At 38.1% G+C, this 27,694-nt stretch overlaps 1 protein-coding gene across 3 annotated transcripts in view; it reads right to left on the reverse strand.

The window, feature by feature from the left end:
• The window catches only part of LOC102970142 (transmembrane protein 258-like), a 46,069-nt gene extending 25,571 nt beyond the window's left edge, over window positions 1–20,498 (reverse strand). The window contains exons 1-4 of one of the 3 annotated variants that reach the window (XR_006216262.1): window positions 20,394–20,498; window positions 4,616–4,700; window positions 3,711–4,067; window positions 3,171–3,459 (exon numbers count right to left, since the gene is read on the reverse strand). The gene's annotated coding sequence lies outside the window, so the exon portion shown is untranslated. Of the gene's footprint in view, window positions 1–3,170; window positions 3,460–3,562; window positions 4,068–4,615; window positions 4,701–20,393 lie in introns of those variants that run through there. The other 2 variants (XR_006216260.1, XM_042982679.1) reach the window with 2 other exon arrangements.
• Window positions 20,499–27,694: the final 7,196 nt, after the last annotated feature.

Below are 27,694 nucleotides of genomic sequence, written 5' to 3' on the forward strand. Positions count from 1 at the left end.
AGACCAGATGGGGTGGTATGGCTGTTGTGTCTGTTGTATGCTGGCAGACTTCGTATTGTCATATGTCCAAATACATGGTTCCTCTCAGTTTTCTAAGAAGGCAGGGAGGGAATACATTTGAAGGGTCTCTTCAGATTCTCTTGGCTTTCTCTTCCTTTAAACACTTAGCAGTTTGCTTAGCCTCAGGCATAGCTATTTTGGTGTGCATGTTTGACCGGGTCAGCTACCACTTTGCCCTGTGACTTGCCTGCTTATTCAGAGTTCTTACATTTTGCCACTTTTGGACTGAGACAAAACACTGCCTACTGGCATGAGACACTGCTTTTCAATAATCTACCAAGGTAGTACACTTTGGAATTGGAGGTAGCTAACTTCCTATGGAGAAGACAGAACATTCTAAGAAGCTTTGCAGATAAACATGATCTCTCTTTTTCTTCCCTCTGAAAAACTTCCCTAAAGTATAGTTTCTCTGTGGAGTTTATCCAGAAATGTCCTCTCTCATCGAGTGGAGACCTTTGCTTAGAAAATAGTTTATTGTGAAGACACAGCCAATATGGGGCCTTGAGGCCATTTCATGGGTTGGCTCCCTTCCTTCCATACTTCATGTATTCTTTCTCTTGCTCAGACATCTTACCAAATCTTTGGGGTGTTCTGGAACCAGTTTCATTGAAGGTTGGGGTTGGTTTCCTCCACAGCACCAAGCAGTTCTTAGATACCAGCTGGGCATCCTACAATTCAGCTCACTTCTGACACTGTCTGTTTATATCAGATCCCTTAGATTAAGTGTTCAGTCTTACTGGACTGCCCCCCACAAAAACTTCAGACTCCAGTCTGAAGCCTGGGCTCCTGACCAATCAGCTGTAGACTGGAGGTTCCAACAACTCTTGCCTTAGGTTCCAGATGCCAGAAGCAAGTCCAGGTTATTACACGTACTTCTGATCAACCGATAGAAGTCAGAGCTTCCTACAACCCCCTCCTTCTTTGGGTTTGATTAATTTGCTAGAATGGCTCATAGAACTCAGAGCAGCATTTTACTTGTTAGGTCATCAGGTTATTATAAAAAGATATAACTCAGAAATAGGCAGACAGAAGAGACACATAGGACAAGGTATGGGGAAAGGACATGGAGCTTCCATACCCTCTCCTGACATTTCCATGTGTTCACCAACCTGGAGGCTCTCTAAACCTAGTCTTTCAGGGTTTTATGGTGGCCTCATGAGGTAGGCATGATTGTTATTGGCAAATGATTCAAACTCTAGCCCATCTCCCCTCCCTGAAGTTCGGGGGGTGGGGTGGGACTAAAATTTCTAACCTAATCACATGTTTGGCAGTTCTGGCAAGAAGCCGCTATTCCTAGGTGCTTCCAAAACTGACCTCATTAAGATAAACAAGACATTTTTATAGCTCTCATTACTTAGAAAACTTCAAGGGTTTTAGTAGCTCTGTACCAGTGATGAGGACAAAGACAAAATATTTATTATAAATCACAGTATCACACCAAGAAAGCATCAATACTTATTCCCTCCCTCAAGCTGGTTTTCTAGAAAACCTTAGCTAAGTCATTTCATATGTAATGAACTTAATTCCTAGGCTTCCCTATTGTGCTGTAGATAAGAAACTTGAAAGAAAGGTCAGGATCAGCCTCTGCACTCCAGTGCAAACTGGTTCTCTTCTCTCTAGTCCTGTCCCTGCCCTCCCTACAGTCTAGTAAGGGTCTTTCTCTTTCTTCTTCTCCGTTCTCTCATTTTTGTCTTTATGTTTTAAACCTATAATTTCTTGGGGTACCTGGGTGGCTCAGTCAGTTGAGCATCCAACTCTTTTTTTTTTTTTAATTTTTTAAAAAACATGTATGCACCTTTGAGAGAGAGAGAGAGACAGAGCATGAATGGAGGAGGGGCAGAGAGAGAAGGAGACACAGAATCCGAAGCAGGCTCCAGACTCTGAGGTGTCAACACAGCCTGACGCGGGGCTTGAACCCATGAACCACGAGATCATAACCTGAGCCAAAGTCGGTCACTTAACCAACTGAGCCACCCGGGCGCCCCAGATCATCATCTGACTCCTGATTTTGGCTCAGGTCATGATTTCACAGTTCGGAGATCAAGCCCTGTGTCAGGCTCTGCATTGACAGCACAGAGCCTGCTTGGGATTCTCTCTCTCTTTCTCTCTGTCTCTCTCTGTCTCTCTCTCTCTCTCTGCTTTTGTCTCTCTGCCTCTCCCCTGCTCATGCACATTCTCTCTCTCAAAAAAAAAAAAAAAAGAAAAAAAAAGTTTTCTGCTTTTAATGAAATCCAGCTCTTGCAAATGAATGCATTGTTTTCCAGACTATTATTTTCTTTCTTTCTTTCTTTCTTTCTTTCTCTTTCTTTCTTTCTTTCTTTCTTTCTTTCTTTCTTTCTTTCTTTCTCTTTCTTTCTTTCTTTCTTTCTTTCTTTCTTTCTTTCTTTCAGACTATTGTTTCCTATAAGCACTTTTAAAAACCTTTCTTAAGGTCAAGTCTAAGTGATTAGTTTTTTGTCCCTCTAGGCAGCACCTTCTGCCTTCCTGATCAGTGGATAGCACTGGCTCCATGTGTTCAAGGATCACATTGCAGCAGAAAATTTTCTGGAAATGAAAACCTTATTCAGTGGAAGTCATCCAACAGAGGAATGAAAAATAATGTGTTACATGTATTCAGCAGTTAAAATGAGTGAAATAGATCTATCTGTAACTATCTTTATCTCAACATAGACCTATCAACGTCTAATGTTTCGTAGAATTATGTCTCTAAAGAGACAAATATAATTTTAGCTGCATGATGGGTTCGTGGGCTTTTTAAAAACATTATCAATTTTCTCAGTGTCTGAAAGGTCTCATATTTTTTAGAAAAGAAAAAAAATTAATCTCAATATTCGATAATAATATCCTTCTATATAGATTATATATTTAACTTGGGAGCAAAAATGTCATCTCTTGAGCTGGATCTCTTATACGATTGAACTTATTTAGATCACTAAATAGGTTCTAGGCATGTAATAGTTTCTTTGTTTATTAACCCAATACACATTTATCAAATGGTGTTACAAAGATAAAAGATTGTGTGCGTATCAACATAGTTGTGCTTATGTGTATAAATAACAAAACATTCATTAATTCTGTAGCATTTTGCCATAAAAATATGTAGTGCATATTTCATTGAATCTCCTTTTATATTAGTTTTTCTGTTCCGTTTTTACATCTTAAATCACTAGTGTTTTGTTCAGAAATCTATGGCCTACAAGAGTCACTTTGCCCATGTTTGGAGTTTTGAAGTAGGAGAAAGAAGAGTCTATTTTCAGAGAAAAACAAAACAAAACAGGAAAGAGTCAGTCAATTTGGTTTTAACAAATGAATCATAAAAAAAGGGTCCACTCCATTTCCCCAGCCTGGCCTCTCAGTCATAGTCAAATCATGTGAATGTCTCTTTATGTATCGGTCACCCTGGGAAAAAAAAAAAAGTGGTAAAGCTGGGACTACAGTTTCTGAATACTTCAGTAAAGAGTATTTATTTATTTATTTATTTAAATATTTATTTTGGGGCGAGCGCAAGTGGGGGAGGGGCAGAGAGAGGAAGACAGAATATCCAAACCGGGCTCTGCGCTGATGCTGACAGGCTAATGGCAGCGAGCTGGATGTGGGGCTCAAACTCATAAACCGGGAGACCATGACCTCAGCCGAACTGGGACACTCACCTGACTGAGCCACCAAGGCTCCCCAAGAGAATTTAATTAAATCTGCTTCTCCAGGTGAAGGAATGCTTTTCAAATAGGGGAACATTTGCCCTAAAGACTGGAGCTGGTTTTGACGACAGAGACAACAGAAAGCATGCCCTTCTCTTCCCTCCATTGGCACCAAATGAAAATATGGCTAAGAGATTGAGTCCTGAAGCAGAGTAGGTGGATAGGTAATCTTCATGATGATCACCAGGCCGCATCTTATTCCCCGCGCCCTGAGATTCTGCTATAAGTTAAAACTAATCTTGCTTGAAGCTCAATCAAGAGTGATGATGCAGAAGTGATGTCTGCTTCACTCTGGTCATGCCTGGGGCACTGAAGGTTGCAGAGAAGGAAGATTAGACAGAGTCGGTACTTACTGCAGTGAGATCAAACTGGCTTGTGAGGTGACAACTTTTATGTTACTTTTTAATTTTCTTGAAGCCATGAATGACTCATAATATATGTGTGTGTGTGTGTGTGTGTGTGTGTGTGTGTGTGTGTGTGTGTGTGTGTGTGGTGGGGAGACACAGCCCACAGAGAGCGGCAGAGCCCTGGGAAGGGAAAGGTGGTAATGACTACTGATTCAGAACTGTCCAGGCCTGGCCGTACAGTATGCATCCCAATTGTTCCTTCCACGCTCAGCCCCACACTTGCGCAGCACATCAAAAAAAGAAATCTACTCCTAAGGTAGATTGTCCTTCTCTTCCAGCCTTTGTTTCTTTTCCTTTCTCTTTGAAGTATAGAAATGTGCCTCTTTCTAGGGCCTGACTCAGTCCACCCATCATTTCTAACGGAAAGCCTTCATAGGACAGCTACTCAACTAGGGAGCCTTATGAAATCCTTAAACAAACAAACAAAAAAATTAGGCATTGTATGCTAACCTTGGAAGTGCTTCTCTATTGTATCTAACACCTTTCTTTTATTGCCAGTGCTTCAGGCAAGAATGTGGCATCTTGTCTGAAGTGACTAAAAAAAAAAAAAAAAAAAACAACTTTGAAAAACAAGGATCCATCCAGACAGTCTAACCTAATTTTCCACTGTGTCACTTGAAGCATACGTCACAAAATTCAATAATCATTGTGATTTGCTTTTGGTTTTATTTTATGAAAACCTGTGGAGAAAAACAACGTGACAACTGAAAAAGAAATGATGCCAATTTAAACAACTCTCCAGTGAAGCAAAATAAGAGAATCGTGGTATAATTAACACATTTCTTAGACTGACAGATTATATTTTTCTTACATAAATCCCAGCCTTTGCTAAGAATTTCTTAATATATACTCATGATTACTTCTCTACATAAAAGATGAAATTTTTTTTTTTCATTAAAGGTCAAATTTAATTTTGGCCCAGGGTGATAAAAGTTGCTAGTCCTTCCCTGTCAGAGATTTTTGGTATAATTTCTGGAGAGTGATGATGGTATTCTGAAAGCTGCATGGGAAACAGAAATAATTCCTGCATTTTTAGAATAAACATATCAGTATCTGACACTGCAGGCTCTTAGGACTCTTTCTAGCTTTTGTTTTAGGAAGTTCTAACAAACAATGGCCACAAGCTTGGTCTCTAATCATTCGAGGTAAATGCAGTCACAGCAAAGCCTTTGTGGCTTTATTTGGAGGAGGAGTAAGCATAGTGTCTTACTTGAAAATCTGGGAGCAGCTAGAGACAACCAGTGTTTCCGTCTTCTCAGGTCATTTCCCTCTGACCAGGTGAATCGATAAAAGTGTTTCCTCATTTAGACACTAGAGCGAGGATTGTCAACCTTTTTCTCTTCATAAAGATCCAGATGGTAAATATTTTAGACTTCACAGGCCACATGGTCTCTGTCACAACTACCCAACTTTTTTGTGCCGCCGAAGCGCAGAAGCAGCTCTTGACAATATGTAAATAAATGAGCAAGGCTGTGTTCCAATAACATTTTATTTACAAAAGCAGACTGTGAGCTGACCAGGGTTTGCTGGCCTCTACTCCACAGCATTGGATTATCTTCCAGGTCATCTGTCCAGTTCCCTGTATACACAGTTTCCTAAGAAAACTGAAAACTCCCTGCTCCTCACATTTTGCACTCCTTTTCCTAGATTTGATTTCCAGCCAAAGTGATAACACGGGGGTGGGAAGTATTTGTCACTCTGGCAAGAAACAGTCCCCTATTCTTCCTGGATGGGAACATGAGTTAAATTTGAAAAAACACTTGAGGCGCCTGGGTGGCTCAGTCAGTTGGGCGGCCGACTTCGGCTCAGGTCATGATCTCGCGGTCCGTGAGTTCGAGCCCCACATCGTGCTCTGTGCTGACAGCTCGGAGCCTGGAGCCTGTTTCAGATTCTGTGTCTCCCTCTCTCTGACCCTCCCCCGTTCATGCTCTGTCTCTCTCTGTCTCAAAAATAAATAAACATTAAAAAAAAAAATTTAAATTTGAAAAAACACTTGTGAGATGAATGGCTTGAAGTAACACATGGTTCACAGGGGTTGACTATGGGAATTAGCTCTGATTACAACTGGCTTAGAGGAAAGGTGTGGATCCAAGGCCTGAATCATTGCTATAAGGTCATGACTGATGCTACTCTGGTGTCAATGCCAGACGTAGGACTCCTTTGCTTAATCCAATTACCATGTGATGGAGACAGGCTTGCATGTACTGAGAGGCTAGCTGGCAGCTGGCTCTCTGCAGGGGCCACCAGCAAAAGCAGATGATTTACAAAGGGACTAGGACTACTTATAAGAATGCTGTTACTGCTTATTGAACATATAACCTAAGCATTGTGTGAACATGATCTCATTTAATCTTCTGAGTTACTCCTTGAAGTAAATATTGGGAGCCCCCATTATGTGAAGACAAAAGAGCTTAATGGTTCCAAGGGCTTGGTTACAATAAAGCAAAAGAAGGTGGTATGTTCCTGAATTAGGACACATTCCAAGTGCGAGCGGCACTGTGCTATTCAGTCTGACAGTGACTGACCGGGACCATGACAATAATTTATTTTATGGATTCTATCTCCTAGCCCACAGCCAGAGCGGAGGGCAAGGACTCTAAGGGGAAAAGACATTGCAAGGGCTCTAAGGTTCAAAGACACCAGCTCTATCAGTAAGTAGGCAGTTACATACATATTCTGGAGAGTCCACAGATTAGGATAACTAGATATCCCAGGTTGCCTCAGACTGAAGTGTTCCTCAGAATGTGGGGCTTTCAGCACTAAAACCTGGAATGTTTCCAGCAAACCAGGAGAAGAATTATAGGTATTTAGGTACTTGGGGCTTTCTAGAAGCTCATAAGTAATGCTATGCCAAAGCTGCCCATGAAAACTGTCCAGTTTTCAGAAATTGTTTAAGCCATTGGCTAACCACTATTAAAAGTTAAATTATATAAACTTACAATTAATTATACTGAAATATTAAATATTCAAAAGTCACCACTTTCTAATTTTTGAGAAGGTTTCTCACATCTGTGATTTGAGGTTATTGATGTTTACTGTGTGGATTCATACGGTTAGAACTACTACAAATAGTAGGCTACTGCCCATCTCTTCCCAGCTGTGCGTTCAGTGGCATCATACTGGCAGCACGAATTAGGAAGGGAGATGTTCTATTGTTGGTCTAGAATGCAGTGGGGAAAATGTTAATGTTGGTTAAACTTCATAGTGCATGATGTGTGTCCAACTGTTGCATTGTGTGTAGTGTACTCAATAAAGAGGAAATATTCTTCAGTGTTGGAGAACTGTTACCTTTCTCAATAAAAATGTAGCTCCCATCATTCACAGATGAGGGAAGTTTTAATTCAATTCTTCATTGCTTCCTTTTCATTTTACTCGTTAAAGGAAACAAAATACCCACCACCATTCATGCCGCTATACCACCTCATCAAGTGAAACTGTAAGTTGGCAACAAATACGAGAGGTTGGCAGAGATCACCTAAAGCATTCTGTGAGAATTAATTGACTATGTGGAAATGACAATGAGTATTTATATTTTATCATCATTTATAAATGATGTGCCATCCATTTATGAGTACAGTTTGCGATGGATGTATGTCTCTCTGTATCCATCTCCGTAGATCTATAGCCATATACTTTTTTTCGGAGAGCCAGTTATTAACTATTTCCCAGTATACCACTGCTCATAAATTATGGAATGTATAGCAACAGGAGAAAAAAAAAACGGAACCCCAGTAGGTAATGGGTTTGAGCTTGTAGCCTGCAGGCTGCTTTGTTCAGAGATGATGGGGTACTGGGTGTAGCTAAGTCTGTGCATTGCATCTGTCCAAAGAGAAAAATGTTTTTCAAAACAATCCTGATAATAAATAATGCAAGAGGCAGCCATCTTTGTGGTGCTTATGCTCATCAGTCTTCCTAGGCTGTGTAACTATGTCCTGAAGTGGCGTTTTGTTGCCTGAAAGTCTAATGTGGTTGAGTTCATTTATGCCAAGCATTTGCCACATAGAATGTAAATTCCATGAAAGGAAAGGCTGAGATTATTTTATTCGTTGCTGACTCTTCAAGACGCATAATAGCTTCTCAATACTTATGCAGTGGGTGCATGCATAAATGATTGAATGAGTGAATTCACTTTTATCATTCTTCTGTAATGCTAGAAGTTGTGATTTCTCATTTCTCAAGGTTTTCTTGGTGGGACAGGGTAACAGTAACAGTATTTTTACCATACTAACCTACTGTCATGCACTTAAATTAGAGCTGAGCTTCTCATGTTTTCCCTGCCTAACTTGAAGGATAATCACGGGCTTGGTCTGGATTTGGAAGTAGCCTGCTTCATGAATACAATTTGTTTACACGTCCATGTTTACACTCAAACCTTCACATTATCTTTTTTATGTTTATTTTGAGAGAGAGAGAAAGTGAGTGAGCGAGCATGAGTAGAGCAGAAGGGGCAGAGAGAGAAGGAGACAGAAAATCCCAAGCAGGCTTGGCACTTTCAGCATCAAACCCGGCATGGGGCTCCATCTCATGAACCATGAGATCATGACCTGAGCCAGAATTAAGAGTCGAATGCTTAACTGAGTGAGCCACCCAGTCACCCCCACATTGATCTTTTAATTTTTCTTCAAAGAGCACCACATTTTTATTACCTTAAATATCCATCAAGAGCTTTTTGTGGAGTATATTAACTAACTTTTCCTCTGTAAATATGTGAATAAGATTGGTATTCCAATTAAATATGCTTTATTTGTTCTATAGGAGCTTATTCACATATACTTGGCATGTATTCCAAGATTTCGTGTAACCTAACCCTGTTTGAGAAATTTTATATAGCTACTCAAAGCACTCCCTGAATAACTTACACAAATAGTAAAATATTACCCTATAAGCTTGTACATTTTAGGTAAAAACAAATATTCCCTTCACCCTCACTCTTCAACAACAGCAACAAAAAAAAATAGTAAAAATACTAAATATTTTAATGAAAAGGCCGTTTCTTTCTGAGGGTGTTAACGGACTCTACCAAATGTGAATTATTATTCTAAATTTAGAGTTATTATATTCCAGTAAAATAATTCTATTTTAAAGGGCTTAATAAGTTACTAGTTAAAATAAGATAACATTTAAAATTCCTTGAATGCTTTTGATTATTTAATACTTTATATAATTGCTTACAAATTAAAATTAAGTCACTAAAAAAAGAATGTGATATGATGTTCCTGTGCTAATATACTCCTGAGCCAGTTACTGACATTCTTGATTATGAAGTTATGCAGTATCGCCACCATACTCCTACATTCTTGTTTCCTTCAATGATTTTTGGAAGCAAGTTGTGTGAAGAAAGGCAGATAAGCGCTCTCAAGCACAAGCAACCTAGTTTATTTCTTGGCTCAAATTTCCTTTCTTTCCTTTCCCGTGCTAGTATTAAGTACTAGATGCAGGCAACAAGATCATTTGAGAAACAAAACAAAACAGTATCATTTGAGGCATTTCCATGCTCTTCAGCAGAATTCCCTTTCACAACATGTTTTTGGTGGAGTCTTAATTTTCCTTTTTGAGGCATAAGAATTAATGATGCCTCAACATCACAAGACCTATCGCAGCTCAAAGGCATAAAAGTAACCTCAGCTTTTCACTGAGTCCATATGGCTAATTTTAAAGTTTCATTAAGATTGAATAAGAATGCATCATCTTCTCATATTTCATCTGACTTTTTTGGACTGAAAACTTGGCCAGAATCATGTTTGTCTCATGGGATGAGCAATAAATACCATTCACTCTCTTAAATAAATTGTTCAGAAAATACCAAAAGCAATGTAAACCAATGTCTGTTAGCTTGGAGCAAGTTGAGTAAATGTCATAAATTTTAAACAGGAAAAAAATTAGGTTATAAAAATTCAATGGAACCTGAGAGCTCTTTTGGAAAATACTGTAAAACAGAAATCTTTTCCTTTCCTTTCTGAATACTCAGTCCTAATGAAAACCTTTGGGGAAGCATATTTATATAATGATTTACGTATATTGTAACTAAATAACCATATCTGGAACTACTTGTTGAATATAAAAAATGATACATAGAATCTAGGGGTATCCTTTATTTCTGTATATTTTTTTTTTTAATTAATGGACTTTGCGTTTGAAATTTATAGAAAATTGAGCAGACTAGAAAGGCTGGAGCTTGATATTTACACTTTGGTAATATTTTATGGAAAACCAAGGTGTTTTCCTCTAGAAATAGAACACTAAGAACTAGTGACATAGTTTCTGAAGCTTTTTCATTTGTAGCATCTGCTGTTCATTTCTCTGGGTTTAGTTGATATTTCCAGGACTATTGTCACTGCTTCCCATCATCACCATCAAACCACCCTTCTTAGGAAGTAAACTCCGGATAATCTACATATATCAGAAAAAAAGTAATAATTTGCGAGAAATGTCCCAAAGAAAAATCATGGCACCATTGAAGCTGAACTAATCTATTTAAATACAGTTCAGACTTTCTGATCCTAAAATGGTTTGATAGGGGCATCGACAAAGCCAGAACACCGTGTAGTCTGCCTGCGTAAAGTGTGATGTTTATAAATGTAGTATGATGTTTCTTAGCAGTTGATAAGTAAAGAAACATTTTCAATAAACATTCAAAATTACATTTATTCCTATAGACACTTACAAGACTCTCCCTGAGAATCATGGTAGTGAAATATTTTATTGTTAATTTTCTGTCTGTGTGTGCCTGTGTGTACATGAGAGAGAGAAAGAGAATTTATGCACTCTGTAAATAATCTCATTGATTTGGTTTTTAACAAACAATTTCAGTAACAGAATGAGGACTGTATGTTCACACACAAAAAATTCTCTTTTGAGGAAAATAGTCTACATTTTCTTTCTAATCAGTTTGAAATATTGTGAATTTTAAACAGTGCTTTACCAAACATCTACCAATTGATTAAAACAAATTCTAAACAAAGACTGCAAAGTTTTATATTAAAAAACTAGTCAAATCCAAAGAGGTAACCACTAAGTGCTTTTTTAACCCAGAATGTCTTCTCTGACCCTCTACTTCACTGTGGCTTTTTTCATTTCTAGACTTCACGCTAACTAGACTTTGCCTATTGTTTTTTTTTTTTTTTTAACTTTATGTATTTTGAGAAAGAGTCAAGTGGAAAAGGGGCAAAGAGAGAGAGGGAGAGAGAGAATCCCTAGCAAGCTCCATACTGTCAACACAGAACCCTACACAGGGCTCAATCCCACAAACCAGTGAGATCATGACCTGAGCCAAAGCTGGACACTTAACTGACTGAGCCACCGAGGTGCCCCTAGGCCTTTCCTATTCTTGTCTATTCCTGCACCTCCCTCCCTGTAACCCTCTGAGAAGCCTTCAACTTTGTCATCAGAAACTTCTTTCTTACACCTTCCACATATACTTTCTCCTCTCCCCTTCTTCCTTTTTTCCTACTGATGTCACCAAGGGAAGACTTACACAGGTGGATAGTCCTAATCAAATAACTAATGGTCTTCCTCTGTTATGTAATCACTCTTCATGCTAATAAGAATGCTCTCCCAGTATTTTATATTGAAGAGCCATAGTATATTAGGAGAACCCAACATCAAGACCTTCACCAAATTTTCAGGGTAGAAACATTATTTACACAACATTAAACTTCACAGCCACAGTTGCTCTGCTAATCCCATTTTTTATACAGTAAGAGCCTAAATGAGGAGTTCTCTAATACCACCTTAGCTTAAAGTAAGGAGAGAAATTTACCTAATCCCGTTGCCAATTAATTTTTAGAGTACACATGACTAAAACTTTCAAAATTAAATTTCCTCTTGAAATGACTCATCCCATTCTTTCTTAATCTCTTTCCCAAGGGCTTCCATATCTGTTTCAAATGTTCATTTCTTCTTGGCCATATTTCATCATCTTGATGCCTGCAGCATCCCCACTGATGACCCACGGAACTTGGAAATTTCACAGCCTCTCCTCAAATCGGGTGATACTTCATCTGAGCTGTTTCAACCGTTTGCCAGCACAGCCCACCCCTGAATTTTATAGTTACCTGAAGCAATTCCACCTAAACAAATCACGAAATCTTAGTGATCGCAACCAATTTCACCTATACTTCTCACATTCTTTTATTCTTCTCTTGTTGGTTTTCTATAATTTTTCCCCTACTAAGAACGTCCCATAATTTTTCAACCCTCTTCTGGCATTTAGGTCTATGTCTACAGAAGATTTTATGTAGTTGCCTTAAGCCTCTCCAAATTTTGCTCTCCTCCTTAGGTTATTTTGATTCAAACTACTCTCTTTGGCTAACAGTCAAGCTGTACTCTTGCTCGCCTGCTGTTCTGCGCTTTGGGGAGATTGTTCTGTCAACACTCAGTTTCCTTTACCTCTTCATTATTTCCTCCTTTTCTAATATAGTGATCCTCAGAACATTGCTATTCTAAAATTTTGTCAAAGCCGTAAGTGATGGAAGGAGCAGAACCAGGAAATAACACAGAAACAAAAACAGAGCGTTAGGTTGATGTGCCTTGGATTGCGTGGCTGGATTTACATATTCCATGTGTCACTAATTTTCTTTCTGACTTACAAGCTCCCTATACATATAATCCGAATATGAATCTATTTTGTAAATTCTGGGAACATTTTCATCATTTTCATTAATGACAGTGATCTAGTTTCTTCATCCTTTTTTTTTCAATAGAAGAATGTAGTGAATTTTGCAGAGTATAGTGTTTCAGCATTATGAACTCCATGAGGACAGCCTCTCTAATGACCTTGTTCTCTGCTCCGTTATAAAGACAGATACCACAGCATTCTTCCCTTTTCAAGTCACATCAATTACAGTAGGACTAGAAAGGACTTAGATTGGAAATGAGATAAATCTATTTCCCCCCATGACTCTGCAAATTAGCCTTGATATATTGGTCTTTTTATGTCCACTAATTTTTGTGCAGTGTGGAAACATGTAAGTCTGATGCATGGGTCTCCATCAGGGCTTTTTCTTTGACACCCTTGCTTTAAATATTAATTTATTTGGGGGATATACCTTAGGTTTTCCTGATTGGTCCATTAGTATTTTCAGGTTTCACAATGATACAGGCAAAGACAATGAAATGACAATTTCAGAATAAAATTCTGTTTAAGGAATTTTTGTACAGAAGCTTCAAATAATAATTTGAAAATAACTTCTGTATCAGTTATAGATAAGACTTAAAATTGGAAAACTAATTATCCAAGGACATTAATACATTTATCTTTCATACGTTTTCTTTAGGCTTTTATTTTTTCTAGTCACATATTGAGTCAATTTTTAAAAAATGAGTTCCTGTTTTTGGGTGGATTTTAATAGGCATGTGGCTAAGTAGCAAGTACAGTTGGCTTTTTTTTTTTTTTTTTTGAGAAAAGATTTAAATAAGCTCAAGGGCCAGCATTTTACCTGTACTTCTGAATCCACAGATTATGGCACAGATATGGTCATTAGTGGCAAAGCACTTTGGATAGAGTTCAATGTTATAAATGCTTTAGGAAGGAAAATCTTATAATCCTCTGTCTTTGCTGTAAATTTAACAATTTATCAGGGTATTAGGAGCACTTCAAAAGATGTATTGATTTTATCTTTAGAAATGGAAAACACAATGCAAGAAGAAAAATGATTGATGCTAGTATCTGGAGCTGAGATCCACGTAATCTTTCCTTTAAGGCAAAGGGAAATCTGTACTGCAAAAGTTTTAGGGTGGTCAAGCACGTGTAAAGACAGCTGAGTATAGGGTCAACTCAAAGGGAAGAAAGTAAAAGACCAAAGGTGTATAGCCTACGAGATAAGGGATTGACATTGATTAATGAATGAGATGCAGGAAGAAATATTATGAGGTTGAAGGTGGTATTGCAATGTATAAAGATTTAGAATTAGAAATCACAGCTTTGGGAAGAATGAATTACCACCTATTTCTGAGGGTTTTTTTTTTATTTTTTAGTATAAAATAGAAGGAGTAGATTTGTTGCAATGATTATACAGATAATGATTTCGTATCATGCTTTTTCTGGGTTTGGGAGAGGCACAGTTCAGAGGATTGGTCTCAAACCACTCATTACTGATGGATGGGCCAGTGGAAAGGTTGAAGTTCTGGAGCATTGGTCTGTGCTGTAAATATTTATATTTCACAGTTTTAGATATTTCTCAACTCTTCATAAACTCTCATTAAAGTTTATTTTTTTTCTAAATACATGTGAGTCCTCTCTAATCCATTATTTCTTTTCACTTGAAACCAAATACGCTTTTCTCTTTTCCTTTGATTGGAAACTCACTAAATCATAGGAACGTAAGGTATCATTGAGAAGTGCAAAAGAAAGCTCTCTTTTATCTTTTCTCTAAAGTTTTATGAAAATACTGGTTTGGGCCAGATGGAATATCAATGGAAAGGCAACAAGTGAGCAAAGCAAATGTGAGACAGTAATTATCTTAAGATGAGAAAACTAGTGCTGTTTCTATGGAAATCAGAAGAAAATAATATGCAAAAAATATTGCAGAAAGTGAAGGAATAAATTTGTGGAGATTATGTTAATGAAAAGTAATATTTTTAGGAAGCTGGGTTTTTATTTTTATTGGGCTTTTGTGAATTTCCTTTTTGGTTTCAAGTTTAGCTATGTCTTGTTCCATTTCATTTATATTCTTAAGCTGTTTGTTAAAGAAGATAGTGCAAAGGTTACAAGTTTTAATTTTTTCAATCTTACTAATTTAGAAAACAGGTTATACAAACATACTTTTTTTTTTTTAATTACTAGTAGTGAAGGACCTTCCTTTTATGGAGTATCAATTAGGAAAGTAGATACGCCATTTTTCTTCATAGAACGATAGAGTGTATGGCTATGAGGGCATTGGTGGAGAATACTGATAACTCTTGTTCATCCTTGGCATTGCAAAAACTCCATAGTATTGATGCACACTTTGTCTTACATGTTCTCTGATCAAATCATTATGAAGAAAAATTTATTATCATTTACTTGTGGATTTCAGATTATCTGCCCATGAGAAGATATCTTACTTATAGGATTATTCTCCTTCCAAAATTCACTTGCTAATCTTAGAATGCTTTCATTCACTTTTTCTGTGTTGAAAAAGCAACTGAAACTTTGGGGAAAAGAATGGTTTGAAGCAATGGTTAAGAATGATATAGTCAGATCACTTTTTGTTTTTTTCTCTCTACTGCGATTCACTGTCAGTCACATCATTTACATTTTACTGATTTTTTTTTTCAGTGTTATAAATTTTCCATTAGGAATGTCAGAAATCAGTCAGGGGTTACTTTCTGTGTATCATCTTTCACACTAGTTTTTGAAAAAGTAGTAGATTGCCTTTTAATAGAAAGGACTACTTCCAAAACTCATTTTAAGAGATAGTATACCTAAAAACTACATCAGGTTAAATGACTTTAAAAGGCTGCAACAGGTTTGGTTTTATAGAGCATTTGTTTATTGGTTTGGGTGTTTGGTTTTGTGTGCGCAAGCTCACATAACACAGTTTTGCGTGTGCTGTGAATTGATCATGAAGCCAGGTATAAATAATGGATTAACTACATATTCAAATTATCTTATGTTTAGGTGTACTCTTTGAAAAATTATGGGTAGGGTAGGATGAAGCATGTTCAAACAGTTCATTGGAATTTTCCTTTAAAAAGAAATGATTAAGTGGTTACAGGAAGCCCTTTTGATGCCCACCATAGATATCTTCAGTTAACCTCTGAGTAACCACATAGACAGTTAATGTGCAGGGTGCTATCTATCTACATCAAGTTCCTGAATCTTTCTTTATCTCTTCTTAAATGCTTTCTCCCACATCATGGATGTTGTAATGGAAATGGCCCAATAAAGCAGAACAGCAGAACAGTCTGGAAATGAATTACTCAGTCAGATGGCAACAAGTAATGCTTTTTGGTAGTAAATGGAATGAGTGTTAATAACCATTGGGTATGATAGCAGCTTTTTTGCCATGAAACCCGTAAGTGATAAACTGGGATGACATTTAGAAGGAAGGGTAAGTTGAGGCTTATACGGTTAATAGCTGTAACAATTCAGTTATAGGACCTATGGTGATTATAAGGACAGTGCCCTTGGCTGACTTTTGTTAACTGTCCCAAATATTTTGAAAAAAGGTAACAACAGCATCAGAGAACCAGCTGTTTACTCAGAGCATGCTTCAAAAGCTGGAGGAAATCTATGGCCATATTTAAATCTAACCTCACCAACCAAAGCAAGAGAGGATTATGCTAAAAATTAGGTCCAAGATTTGATTGTAGGAGTGGTGGAGCTATAAAGTAGATGAGCTTCATGGCCTTGAATGCCTCCTATATTAACCCTGGAGAGCCTGATAGGGAAGTAAATGAAACGCTAAAACATTTGACCAGATAGGAGATACTCAGTACAATGGAACAATCTGGGGTGGCAGGAACAGCCTGTGGTGAACACCCACATCCACTTTCATTGATGCTTTAGAAAAGTTGTTTGTTTTCATTTGCTTTTTTTTTTTTCCTGGAAAAACTGAGAGTAATTAACTGCCACTTTTGAGCTAAGTGAGACTGTTTGAAGTCTCCCTAGGTAGTACATAAAGAGGCTTGCCTCTCCTGCATTGGGAGAGAATAGCGTGTTGAGAATCAGATCAGGTCCTAATTAGAAGAGAAGACAATTTCCAATAGAGGTTAAACTCAGCAAAAGCAGGATCTGCTTACTAAGGCCAGGACTGAAGCTAGGACAGCTTGGAGCCCAGATACATAAAATGGGAATGGTTGATGTCCCCCCAAGTCAGGAACTCCTATTCCCCTGGGCTCTTTGAGCCCACAGAAATGATGTACCCTTCTCTATTAAGATGTAGAATTTTCCTGTTGCCCTTAGATGGTACAAATGCTTCTCTTTTGTAACTCATGTGTGGTGCTCATGGTTAGTTTCCATTGTCCTTTCTGGCCACTAGACCTAAAGCTAGGGTTGAGTTATAACCTAAGACATCCTGGGATGTTCTAGGTCTAGTAAGGAAAAAAAAATTACTATACCCTGTAAGAGTTGCAAAACATAACCATCATGAATTGTCAGGACCCACCACAGTTTAAGTGGGATTGCATTTTGAGTTTACTTACTTGGAACAACTCTCCTAGGATAAAGAAATAAGCAACCTGGGAAGGACCTCTGGAAAAACTGATGGCTCATGCTAAGACAAGTAGATATGGTGGTGTTGTGATGGCAGTTGTGAGAAAGTAATAAAATGTTTAGAGAAGTGGGCAAATGGAAATCTGTCAGATGATGGTATTTATGAAAAGGCCAGGAAGATAGACACAGGCTCACAAATAACTACAAGAGTGACTGAATCCTGAAAAAAGAGAATAGAGGCTGCCTGGGATCACTTAACCTCCATAAACTGGTAGATGCAGTTGTCACACAGAGTAGTAGAGTAGGAGGGGCAGCCAGAGGGGTTTAGCCACGGAGCATTATGGAGATGGTTAACAGAATATGTCATCCCCAGCGGAAAAATAGATGGGCTACCGGCAAGGGTACTGTTCGGTTTGTACCAGCAGAAGAGGGTAGGGAATGGACATCTTAAAGGCTTCGTGCTGGCTTTCTAATATAAAGTCCCCATCTCTTGTCCAGTTTCCAGACCTGAGCACGTGTTTCAACCTAGAACTCCCTGAAGTGGTCACAGTGGCAGAGAAGGAGGCTATGTGTAGGCCTAACAGCATGGACTCCTTTTATGCAAGGCTCACCTGGCTGTCACCAGATGGTACCATTCCTCAGGAATTCCTATTGACTGTGAGGTGGCAAGTTGACATATTGAATCCTTTCCATTCTATTTATTCAAATATGAGAAGACACATTCTGAATATGCAGTTGCTTTTTATCCTCTCAGGGCTCCAGTTAGGACCATTTTTCAAACAGGCTGTTTAGTGTTTGGTTTACCAACATGGGATATTACATATCAAAACAGACAAAGGGATCCTTTTTCTCTCAATGGAAGTATGGAAATGCATCCAGGATTGTGGGCTCTCCCTTTTTTACCACATATTGCACCACTCAGAAGATGCCCAGATGCTAGAGTATTGGAATAGCCAACCAATGATATAATTAAAATGCCAAGTTATGGGCAATACTCTGAAAGTTCATGGAATCCTTCTTCCAGTATACAATATATTACTTGTAGCAAATACTTTAATACTATACTTGGCCCTAGTGGGAAGAGTAGATGGAGTGGAAAAGGAGTTGACTAACTTAATATCACTCCCAGTGACCCACTGGGGGGACATTTTGTTTCTTGTTTCTGAAACTCCATACTCTGTGTGATTAGAGATCCTTGTTCCCCCAAAGGGCAATCTTTTTCCAGGAAGCACATGAAAAGTCTTATTCATTTGCAAACTATGGATGCTACCTCATTTCTCTGGACTCTGCATATATATAGACTAGTGGCAGGATTAGGAATGACCATCTTGCCCCCCCCATTTTTTTTTTCTTCTTCTTCAGATTTTCTGGAAGAGTGTAAGATGTTTATTAGGGTCTGAAACCTATCAAAATAGGAGAATAGAATCTGGGTTGGGCATGGAGAGAAGTTCAGCTTTGAAGTTTATTTGATAAAGGTTTTACCAACCCAAAGTGGGCAGCTTTGAAGCAAGCATTAATCACTAAATATTGACTATTCCAGGCAGCTGTGAGAACTGATAGTTGGCACTGTCTGTTGATTGTACTTTCCAGATGGACAAAGAGTTCTTCCTGGAAGGGAGAGCTGAGTGAGGAATATCTATGTCTCCCTCAAGTGTGATCCATTGTAACACTGACTTAGATCCAAGGGCCGATTTTATAATAAACAGGTTCGATAGGCATATAGTCCTCTGACATTATCTGGAAGCTATCAGGGTACTAAAAATAGGGATGATGGTTCTGGGTGGAAGCGTGAAAGTATATCTGATACAGGATACAGTGTGTATTCAACCGGTGGCTATTGAATAATGCTGCCTCTCCAATAGTTTTAAGAAAGCCTGCTCTTTCTTACAGAGCAGCAGGAAAGAAGTTATTGCACTCCCTGATGTAATCAACACTAATAAGCACGAAGACCTAAGGACCTAAGATTACTAGTAGACATTGCAGAAAGGGCAGAGTATGTGTGGAGGCTGGAAATAACTATGGTACCCCTTGATGTTTCAACAATCAATGAAAACAGTCAGTGTGCAATTGCAGCAATCTAAGATAACTAGGAGCTCATACTTCTCAGAGATTAAATCTAGGTCATTCTACTGGGTAAACAACCTGGATAAGTAGAAGTGATGACAAAGGGAAAAAGAAATCTAGAATAGGTGACAGAAGACAGTTGATGCATAGCACTTACTACCTTAGAAACTCTTGGAGCCATAGAACTCTAGTTTGTTTGATGAGTTCTAGCTTCTTTCAAATCCTGTAGGTTTTGTTTTTCTCTTTTTAGAGAGAGATTTTGGCTGGCCAATGGCTTGAGGTATCAGTAACCAAATGTATGTAATGTGGAATATGAATATGTGTGGTGCAAGTGATAGGCTATGGCAAAGATGTAAATCCTCATTCTGAATACTCTCAGCTTACCTCTGAATTCGCTTGAAACTGTAGTGTATAATTCACCCATCTCAACCAATTAGGGTAAGTACTCTTTGTTCCTGTGTAGGACAATTATGAGACAGTTCTATTCCCACATGTCCATAGTGGTAACCCCTATTTATTAAACCTGTTGGCTTTTGCTTCTCTTTTTCCCTCTCCTTTTCCACTTCCTCATTTGTGCACCTTTATTACCTCTTAAATAAGCTACTAGTGCTCAGTGTGGTGTCTTGGTGTCTGCTCTGGGAGAGAAATTCAAATGAAGACAGTGATCATTTTCATGATTACACTCATCATTAAGTTTTATATGGAAAACCATGCTCCCGAAGAAAACTTATACTTAAGAAGCTAAAACTAATTTGTCTACTGTTAATACCAACTCCAAGAAACAAAGGCTTGTGAAATTAGGCACACTGAGGTTATCATGTTCCACTGGCATTTGTTTGAGTCAGCCTATTGACAATGTATTTAATATATGAAAGAGTTGTATATGTGTATGTGACCTATTTTGCCTTCTGAAACTGTTTTGCCTTTGCTCAGTGATGTGCTCTTTGAGAACTTGAATGCAGTTCAGCTAAGAGGTAAGGTAAAAACTTGATTCTACATATCTTTAAAGAAATGAATTTGATGACCTACCTGAAGTATTAACTCTATATTACTCTAGTTTCCAAGCTGAAGCTATTGTTACCCTCCATGTAGATTTGGTCTCACCCTGCATGCTTGAACTGTTCCTTTTCATAGTCAGAGATGTTTAAGGAGTGGCAGTTTACTGGCCTGTCCTGGGCAGTTGGGCACTCTTCTGACTTTACACAACCTTCAATATAGCTGCTATTTTACTCTTGCTACCCTGTCCCTTTTCTTTTCTAGGCCACATTTTCACCTGCCTTCTCCCACATACACCCAAGCCCCTGTAAAATGATGATCAAAGCCAGAGCAATCAAGTGATCTCTAACAAAACTCTATCCGTGTTTTATATGAAGGTGGATAATACAGTTGAGGGTCAAAGGACGTATTTGGACATCTCATTCATAAGACTAAAGGGATATTATCTAAGGTTGTACCAATTAAATATATCTCAGCATGCCTCTGACCCACTGGTACAACAGTATTGTGCTCGGACATATTTGTTGAGAAGTTCTGCTTTATTGCTTCATAAGATTTGCTAACTAAACAACATTATGTTTTCCCCCTCATGTTTAGATTATGATTCAGGATGTTTTAGGTGTGCAAGGTAATATCATATCTCTCATTTTTCACTTTTATGAAAATGGTCTATCTCTTTAAGCAAAATTTACAATAACTATTTCTCTACAGTGAGAAATGTTAAAATGCGCATGTTTTTTCTTCCCTTCTCTTCTCCTTTTCTCTATCACCTGATATAAAATAATAACATTATATTTCTATAAATACTTCCTTGAAATTGTTAAATATGTTAGTACATGTTTCATTTTTTAGTTCTAAATGATTTGCTTCGAATCCTGACCATACTTGATTATAGTAGATTAACTGTTTTCTTCTAAGACTTTTATTGTTTCTGGTCTCCTTTGAAGCTTTTAATCATTTCTAGATTTTTGTGTATGATGTAAGATAGTAATACAGTTTTATTTTTTTTGCTTGTGGCTGTCCCGTTTTCCCAGAATTATTTACTAAACAGATGGCACTTTTTCCCTGGTACATTCTTGGTCCCTTTGTCAAAAAATTAATTGAGCATACATTTATCAGTTTATTTCTAGGTTCTCTGTTCTGTTCCATTGATCTTTATATGTTTTTATGACAATACCATACTGTTTTGATTACTATAGCTTTGTAATATAGTTTGGATTCAGGGAATATGGTGCCTTCAGCATTGTTTTGTTTTGTTTTTTTCAAGATTGTTTTGGCTATTTGGGGTCTTGTGTGATTGAATACACGTTTCAGGATTATTTATTGTATTTCTGTGACAAATGTCATTGGGATTCTGATAGAGATTGCATTGAATCTGTAAATTTACTTTGGGTAATATGGGCATTTTAACAATATTAATTCTTCCCATCTGTGAGCACAGTTTATCTTTCCGTTCACTTCTTTCATCTTCAGTTTCTTTCATTGGTGTCTTATAGTTTTCAGAGTACACAGGGCACCCGGGTGGCTCAGTTGGTTAAGTGTCCGACTTTGGCTCAGGTCATGATCTTATGGTTCACAAGTTTGAGCCCCACTTTGGGGTCTCTGCTGACAGCTGGGAGCCTGGAACCTGCTTTGGATTCTGTGCTCCCTCTCTCTCTGCCCCTCCCCCACTCACTCTCTGTCTCTCAATAAAAAAAAAATGGTTTTCAGACTACAGGTTTTTCACCTCCTTTGTTAAATGTATTCCTTGACATTTCCTTTTTTTTTTTGATGCAGTTGTAAATACGATTGTTTTCTTAATTTCTCTTTCTAATAGTTCATTGTTAGTGTATCCTAACACAGTTGATTTTTTGCATATTGATTTTGTAACCTGCAACTTTACTGAATTTGTTTCTTAGACCTAACAGATTTTTGGAGGAGTATATAGACTTTTCTATATATGAAATAATGTCTTTTGTAAATAGTGGTGGTTTCATTGCTTCCTTTCAAATTTCGATGCCTTTTAGTTCTTTCTCTTGCCTAATTTGTCTGTCTAGGATTTCCAATACTGTGGTGAGTAGAAGTGCCAAAGCAAACATCTCTTTCTGGTTCCTGATCTTAGTTCCTGTCAGCTTTTCATCACTGAATATGTTAGCTGTGGGCTTGTCGTACATGGCCTTTATTATGCTGAGGTGTGTTCACTCCATACTCACTTTGCTGAGAGTTTTTATTATAAATGGGTGTTGGATTTTGTCACATCCTTTATTCCTGCATGTACTGAGATAACATACAATTTTTATCTCTCACTTTGTTCATGTGGTATATCATGTGGATTGATTTTCAGATCTTGAGCCATCCTTCCATCCCTGGCACAAACCCCACTTGGTCATAGTATATGATCCTTTTCATATATTGTTGAATTTGGTTTTCTCGTATTTTGTTAAGGATTTTTGAATCTCTGTTCATCAAGGATATTGGTCTGTAATTTTTGTTTGGTTGCTTGTTTTGTTTTGTTTTGTTTCTTAGGGTCCTTGTCTGGTTTTGGTAACAGAGTCATGGTGGCCTTGGAAGAATTCTTTCCTTTTCAGTTTTTTGGAAGAGTTTCAGAAGGATAGGTATTGAATCTCCTTTAATGTTTAGTGTAATTCACCAGGAAATCCATCAGGTTCCAGTTGTTGAAGCTTTGCCAAGACCTGTCAGTGTTCCAAAGAAAGGAATCTCATTTGGCACCTAGCTTCAGGCTAATTGGAAGCCACACCCTTAGGAAGCCACTTTTAAACTATGCAAGTATATATATATATATATATATATATATATATATATATATATATATATATATATATATACATACACACACACATACATATATATATACTGTATATATATATACTATATATATATTATATATACATATAGTATATACATATAGTATGTATATATATATAGTATATATACTATATATATATAGTACATATATAGTATATATACTATATATATATAGTACATATATAGTATATATACTATATATATATAGTACATATATAGTATATATACTATATATATATAGTACATATATAGTATATATATGTATATGTGTGTGTGTGTGTGTGTATATATATATATCTATATATATATATATAGATATATATATATATAGTCCCTTGGGGCCACAATTGTACACCATTCTGGCCTCTTCTTCAGGAGATGTAGAGGTGTTCGACATTTGCAAAAATTGGGTCTTCGGATGAGTGTATAAGCTCCTTTCCTGGAGATAGTCCCAAGCTGTAGCAAGACCTAGGGACAACACGAAGATAACTTGCCCTGGCACCTCTGTCGCCTCTTGATGTGTGGCCAACCTGAAGCCTGCCCTTCCGGCTGAAGCTATAAGACAAGTAAGTATTTTTTCACAGGAAGAGTTCGGTTATATTTCTGTCTGCTGTCTGTGCAGTGCCTATGGGTGGTAGCCTGTCAAGAACTAACTCTTCAACTGTTTCTGTCCTGTGGGGCCCAGAGAGGCAGGCATCCCTGACCACCAGAGCCACATAACTGGGTAGGGAGTTTCCTGTTGGACTGTATATGCCTGCCAGCTTTGGCATGGCAAGGGGAGTGCAGGGCCTGGGCATATGCACTGGATTTAGTTTTAGTGAGGCAGCTGGAGAGCACAGAGTCAGGGCACATCCACTGGTTAGGGTGCCGTGACTCTGTGTGTCTGTCAGCACTAGCTGGATGTAAGGGAAGCACAAAAATGGTGAACGCCAGTACCTCTGTCCTGGAGAGAGTCTCAACAGAGCCCTGTCCCTCTGGCAGATGCTTTAAAAATTAGCAAATGAATCTTCTTCGCAAATAGTCTAAAACAATATTCATTTTTTCTTTTCTTTTTAAATGTTTATTTATTTTTGAGAGAGAGAGAGAGCAAGGGAAGGGCAGAGAGAGAGAGGGAGACAAAGAATCTCAAGCAGGCTCCAGGCTCTGAGCTGTCAGCACAGAGCCCCACATGGGGCTCAAACTCAGGAACTGCGAGATCATGGCCTGAGTCAAAGTCTGAGGCCTACACCAAGGAGCCGCCCAGGTGCCCCTGAGGCACTTGTCAAACACCTGCTTTTGCAGTGGGTTCTGGGGTGAGTCTGCATGTAAAGCCCTTTGAAATCAGATATTCAGTTCCCTGAAGCCCTTCCTGGCTCCTGGATGTAAGCCCTGTTGGTTTTCAAAGCCAGATGTTTTGGGGGCTCATCTCTCTCTAGTTTAGGTTGCATGGGTTGGCAAACCTTATGTGGGGCATGAACCCCTTGCTCCTCAGAGAAAAGCTCCATCCATGTTCGTGAGATCCCTCCTGACCAGGGCGTGGCATTTTGAGTGAGACTGTATCTCTGCCTCCCCCACTTGTCTCAATGTGGCCTTTTTATCCTTTGTTCTGAAGGAGGTTTTCAGTGGGTTTTCAGGTCTTTTTCAGAGGAAGTTGTTTGCTATGTACCTGTAAATTTGGATTGTCCATGGGAGGGGGCGAAGCAAAGGTCTTTCTATGCTGCCATCTTGGACTGCCTTATCTGTCTTTATTCCTTTGGTTGTTTCGTTACATTTCCTTTTGACTGCTTTGAAATTATGTTTTCAAAATGACTTTATTTTATGTATTGTCTACTATTTTTTTTTTCAATTCCCTAAGATATATGTCTCTTTATTTCTAACTTCCGGTAGTCTTGGATCATCTCTCTGCTCTAAGCCCCACTTGATCTTGACTTGTAAGATCTTATACAACCTTGCTTTCCTTTATTTCCCTCACTTAGGTTCCAAGTCCCTTGCCCTGATTTTCCCAATTCCAGGATACCGCTCCTTGGTGTTTTTGGAACATAGCAAGCATGTTCTTGAGAGACTTGGCCGTTTTCTTTTGCTGGAGTATTTTCCCCTCAGATGTCAACACCCCTGTCTCACCTCCTTCTGGCCTTTTTCTCAGAAGTCATCATGAAGCCTTCCCTAGCCACCAACTCCACAACTCCACAACTCCACAATTCCTCTTCCGAAATCTGATGTTCCCCTTCCTGGTTTCTCTCCTTAGTTATTAACACTACCTGTACACTATTCCACTTCTTTACCTTGATTATGTGTTTCCTACTAGAATAAAAAATTCTTAAAGAGATTTTGTTTTTTCACTACTTTATCTCCAGCACCGGATACAGAGTAGGAGTTCATTAAATAACATTAAACAAACAAATGGATAGAGGAACTAGGGATCTTTTTAATTTTATTTTCCAAATATTGTATTTAAATATTATTTTTTCACCTTCAGATTTTTTTTTTTTAATTTTTTTTTTTTCTCAACGTTTTTTATTTATTTATTTTTGGCACAGAGAGAGACAGAGCATGAACGGGGGAGGGGCAGAGAGAGAGGGAGACACAGAATCGGAAACAGGCTCCAGGCTCTGAGCCATCAGCCCAGAGCCTGACGCGGGGCTCGAACTCACGGACCGCGAGATCGTGACCTGGCTGAAGTCGGACGCTTAGCCGACTGCGCCACCCAGGCGCCCCTCACCTTCAGATTTTTAACTTGAACACATTCTTTTCATAATCCCATGTTTTATTTCTGACCGCTTTCTCTACCACTTGATTTTATTGCTGTAATAGTTTCCCTCCTCTTTCTGAAGCTCTTAGCCATTTTTTAAACACTTTTCTTCTGATTATTGCTAGTCTTGAACTTCCTTTAATTTATTTTTTTGTTTTGTTCTCAGAAAACTACATGGGGCACTAAAATAGCTGATTGGAAGTTTCTGCGCATGCTATTGCTTGTGGATTACCAGGATTCATTGTAGAATATTATGGCTAGATTCCTTTTGTTTTTTTATTGTCAAATACCCACCTCTTAGTGTTTTTAAGTTTTTCTCTGGGACTGGTAAAGTTCCCTAGTGAGGACTTATTCCCTCTAGTACCTAAAAGGTATAACTGACTGCCAATGTTCTCAGATCAAATAGAGGAAGGATATAGCATCTCACCATATGATTGGAAGAATTTTCTTTCCTTGTTTAAAATTTTATTTTAGAGAACGTGCAAGCAGAGGAGAGGAGCAGAGGGAGAGACAGAGAATCTCAAGCAGGCTTCATGCTGACTGCACGGAGCCCAGTGCCAGGCTTGATCCCACGACCCTGGAACCATGACTTCAGCCTAGATCAAGAGTCAGAAGTCCAACTGACTGAACCATTCAGGTGCCCCAGGAAGAATTTTCTTTAATCTCCTTCTATATTGTTCCACATCCTCAATGGGAGCCATGTTTTTCCTAATTCCCCATCTCCCTTGCTATAGTTCTCTAGAGAGGAAAATTCTGGTTTTATTATGACTAGGGGAAGTTGTTTTCTTACTTCTGAGATAGGGAAGGGATCTATAACCCAGCTTCAGAGAGTTATGTTGCCAGAAACTCCTTAGTTTTTCTGTGATTCTTTGGTATGGTTTGCTCTGTATGTCTTCAATGGCTAGTTTAGAATCTGGCTTTCTCAGTCTTCATCATCTGCTACTAATTTGTCTGTCATCCAGATTTCAGATTTCATTTGGTGATCATGTTTCCTGCTCCTTGTCCTTTTTTATCTTTTTTTTTCCCCCTTAAATATCTCTGCTGTAATTTCAACAGGGACCAGAGAAAAATATGTGGTTCATTTTATTCATTTAAAATGGTAAAACTGGGGCTCCTGGGTGGCTCAGTCGGGTAAGCATCCAGCTTTGGCTCACGTCATGATCTCATGGTTCATGAGTTCAAGCCCCACGTGGGGTTCTCTGCTGTCAGTGCAGAGCCCACTTGGGATCCTCTGTCCCTCTCTCTGTATCCCCTTCTCCTATTTGGTCACTCTCTCTCTCAAAAAATAAATAAAAACATAATAAATAAATAAATAAATAAATAAATAAATAAATAAATAAATAAAATGGTAAAACTATTTAAAGAGTTTATATTTTGCATTGTTAATGAGCTATTTTAATATGTCTGATGCATAATAACTTTTAGTTAAGATAATTAAACCAAAAGAAGAATTTGGGTAACTTAATTTCCCATATTTCTTATTTAGAAGAAAGTGAGTTATCACAATAGAGGGGGGATAAAACAGTATAATTTTAGTATATCAAAAGGCCAGGATATGAGCCATGGCTGTGCCATGAATTCCGTCCTCAGGCATTTCTCTACCTTACTGGTCCCTGGTTTCCTACTCCTTTAATTGATAGGTTTAGATAACTGGTCTCTAAGATCATTCTGGAATAAATATTTTTCTTTTTATTCATATAAATAGGGTTCCATTGGTTTGTATGTTTTAGCACAGATTCCACTGAATCACTCCCAATGTATGTAAACTAATTATATTGGGATGCCACTTTATCGGGATTAT

The sequence above is a fragment of the Panthera tigris genome, chromosome A1, assembly GCF_018350195.1.
Source record: "Panthera tigris isolate Pti1 chromosome A1, P.tigris_Pti1_mat1.1, whole genome shotgun sequence".
NCBI classification, from domain to species: domain Eukaryota; kingdom Metazoa; phylum Chordata; class Mammalia; order Carnivora; family Felidae; genus Panthera; species Panthera tigris.